The sequence below is a fragment of the Cynoglossus semilaevis genome, chromosome 6 (genome assembly GCF_000523025.1).
Source record: "Cynoglossus semilaevis isolate Cse_v1.0 chromosome 6, Cse_v1.0, whole genome shotgun sequence".
Lineage (NCBI taxonomy): Eukaryota > Metazoa > Chordata > Actinopteri > Pleuronectiformes > Cynoglossidae > Cynoglossus > Cynoglossus semilaevis.
The window spans coordinates 3,314,321-3,318,133 of record NC_024312.1 but is presented as its reverse complement, the minus strand read 5'-3'; the positions used below and the strand labels follow the sequence as shown (position 1 = coordinate 3,318,133).

Genomic DNA, 3,813 nt, shown 5'->3' with positions numbered 1-3,813 from the left:
GGAGGGGGGGGGGGGGGGGGGAGGGGGGGGGGGGGGGGGGGGGGGGGGGGGGGGGGAGAGGACGGGGGAGGTTAAAAAAAGGTGTCTCTCAGGTGTGTGTGTGTGTGTGTGTTTCAGACGTATGAAAACCCAGGACTGAAGTGACACTGATCGACTCTAAGACCAGGCAGTGACACAAGGACAAGAACACGACGTTTGTGTCCAGGAAACATCGTCTCACGGGGGGAAACGTTGAGACGGAGACGGGGACAGTTCACTGTGTAAGACACTGTGACGGTTAACAATTCAGAGTCCAGAGTTCAGCAGAATCCATCTTGGGGAACTCAGGATAAATACTCCTGAACGATAAAAGTTCTTATTTAGATTTAAAACCCACGGTACAAAAACACGAGTCAGTTTTAAAAAGTCTAAACTATGTCACAGAAAATGCTAATATTAAAACAAAACAAAACAAAAGATAAAAGATTAAAACTTGTGTTAAAGCAGTTTTTCTTAATTATTTTCTGGTATGCTCCCCCTAGGGGACAGAAGTGTTTAAACTCTGGCCATGTGCCTGAACATAGGAAAAAAATATGGCTAATAATTTCCCCTGAATTTTCCTGGCTAAAAGAGCTAAGAATCCAACACGTTTTTAAATATGTTAGTGAAAAATGCTAATGCAAATACACTTAGTAAAAGTATTTTTTTTCCCCAAAAGAATACAAAAAAAATAAATAAATAACAGAAAGAACAAGCAACATTTGAAGCTGCAAAGCTAGCTAAGAGTTAGCGCTTAAATAGTTTAAAGCTGTTCAACGACTAGTGAAACATTAACCCATGAATTAGTAAAAGTGGTTAGCATGTAAATATCTGGAAGCTAGTCGCAGCTGAACTGTAGCAAAAGTAGCTCAAAATCAACAACCAAAAAAAAAAAAACATATGCTAATTATTTAGCCAAGACGTGAAAAAACAGTGAGCATTTTATTGTAAAGCAAGATGCTCTAACCACCTAATGATCACTTTTACGATGACCACTGGGGGCAGCAGACCCTCACTCCAGCTCCATCTGTATCTGTATGTGATGTAGTCGGGTGTAGTACCCTCCACTCTGGTACAGTTTTTTTAGTGGGTCCAACATGGACACCTAGGGATGGAGTGAAGATGGATGATCTGCTGCGTGGAAACACATTATTTCTGCATCTTCTCTAAGAATCTATAAAACCACATTTCCCCAGCGGGGGGAGCTGTAAGAGCCCAAGCCAGAGCCATATTCGAGCTGCCTTTATCTGTGCTGCCGGTCCCACGGCTGCAGCTTCATGGGCCCGACACGCGGCGCAGCAGAGAACTGATCCTCCAGCCGGCGTTTGGACTGGTCCGCAGATAAGAGTGAGACGAGCAGTTAGCGCTCGTCTCATTATTATTGGCTGAGATCTAATCAGGCTAATGTGCTGGAGCTAAAGGCTGACTGTTGTTTACACTTGATTCACACCACTTTAACGTGTCCCGGAGGAATGTCACTACTGCGGCTGTTACTGCCACACGGAGGAAATTTGAGGAATTAAAAAAAAAAAAAAATTCCAGAAATAAAGAAAAAAAAAACTCTGGTCTCTGCTTTTACTTCTATGACCAGTGCAGTACTTCACAAATCCACTAGTACTACAATAGTCTCCATCATCATGACCACAGCTGAACCACTGCAGTATATGAAGAAAAGTACTTATTCGTACTCAATGGTCCCCGACCCTTTTTTGCACCACGGAAAATTTTTTTCACCGACCGGCCTTTATGGTGTTCGGATAAAAAAACGACTAAAAAAAACTAAAAACTGGTACATTCTAAAAATAATAATAAACGTTAATCCACTGTGTAGTCAACATTATTAGCGTCATCGTAACATCATAGATGCAGGACCCTTGGTCTCCACATGGTGGAGCAGTTTTGAAGGCTTCATAGACAAATGCAGCGGAGAGAATCTGGTCATTTTTAAAAAAATAAACATCGTTCAGAATCAGATATTAAATAAAACGTAAATAATGTAAGTTGTGCCTTCTCTCTGTGCGACCCGATACCAACTGACTCACGGACCAGTGCCGGTCCACGACCCGCATGTTGGGGGCCCACTAATCTACTCCATCACCTTGGTGTGGAACCTTCTCTGATCACAGACAGAGACACTGACGGTGGACAGTTGTCTCACCCAGGACTGAGCTCCGTCCAGGTGACTCGTCCTGATTTTTGATTCATGCAGATGTGAAGAGGACAACGGTGTGCGACGATCCGACGGTCGCCGTGATGTCGACCCGACTTAATTCACTGTATTAATGCGCGGACACTCGTTCCCACTGTCTGCTGTGGACGTGAGCTGGAGGACAATTCTAAACCACCAGGATGTGTGTGTGTGGTGTAGGACGAGGCCGAGAGGAAGTGGTCCTACGTCCAGTGACGGTCACCTGGTCCTACGTCTCCAGGCAGTGTCATGTGCGCCTACGTCCAGGTACGGTCATCTGGTCCTACGTCCAGGGACGGTCACCTGGTCCTACGGTCAGGACCAGGTTTAGTCTGGGTTTTGTTTTAGTCGTCGACGCCATCTTTTATACCGAGAAAATTATCTTTAAAAAATTATAGGTAACAATATATTTATCATATATTTATCATAGATCATATATGATCCACATGTTAGAATATTTATATTTATATATAAATGACATAAAATATAACTTATATTGAGTTAAAGTTAAGTTTGAGTTCAGTTCAGTCAGATGAAGTTTAGGTTCAAGTTAAGTTTAACTAGTTTAGTTTAGTTTTTAGTTCAACTTTGAGTAGTTAGAGTTAAGTCGGTTCAAGTTGAGTTGCTCTACATTTGAGTCAGGATTAAGTTAATGTTTGAGTTGAGTTAGTTTGAGAGACACGAGTTAGTCTAGGTTTGAGTCAAGGTTTGGTTTGTTAAAGTCTCAGTTCAGATGTTTTAGGTTTGACTGAAGTTAGAGTTAAAGTTAAATCAAGTTGTTTACGTGACGTGACGTTCGGTCTCTAGAAACTCAAGTTATGATGTCATCATGATGTCATCATGTTGACATCATGATGACATCATGATGTCAACATGTGACCTGACGGCAGGAAACTACATCGATGAGGTCAAAGGTTTTAAGTCTGATCTGAAACGACTGAGACTTGGAGGGAAAAACTGTACGAGTGTGTGTGTGTGTGTTCTGCCTTTGATCAATCACTTGTTGCGTGGTGGAATTTCACGTGGCCGGCCAGTCACATGATCAAAGAGCGCCCCAGAAGTGTGTGTGTGTGTGACCTTGTAAAACAACAACACACACACACACACACACACACACAGGTGAACTGGTGTATTAAGAAAAAAAACATGTTTCCACCAAACGTCACCAGAACATTTCAGAACCAGAACCAGGTTCAAATCCCTGCTAACACTCACACCTGGAGAGAAGGGGGGGGTGAGGGGGGGGGAGGAAGAAGGGGAGGAGAAACAACGTTCCTGCTGCTCAGACCCTCTGGTCCACGTGGGCTGTATGTACAGGAAGTGGGACCAGTAATGGATGTGTGTGTGTGTGTGTGTGTGTGTTTCCTTGTTGTTGTGCTGTGTCAGGATGTAAACAGCGTGTGTGAGACAGCAGCAGGGGGAGAAAAGGGGGAGACGGGGAAAAGTGGGAGGAGAGCAGGAGACAGGGAGCGGATGGTGTGGTTTGGAATCTGGGATGATGCTGCTGAAAGTCTGGAAATGTTGAGCGCTCCTCCTCAGCATGGATATTTAATGACCTGAGACCCCGACCAGGCCTTCACACCCTCCACCCTCCACCCTCCCCCGGC

At 44.1% G+C, this 3,813-nt stretch overlaps 1 long non-coding RNA gene across 1 annotated transcript in view; it reads right to left on the bottom strand.

Moving 5' to 3' along the window:
- The window catches only part of LOC103379648 (uncharacterized), an 11,068-nt gene that overhangs the window by 4,897 nt on the left and 2,358 nt on the right, over positions 1-3,813 (bottom strand). The window lies entirely within an intron of this gene.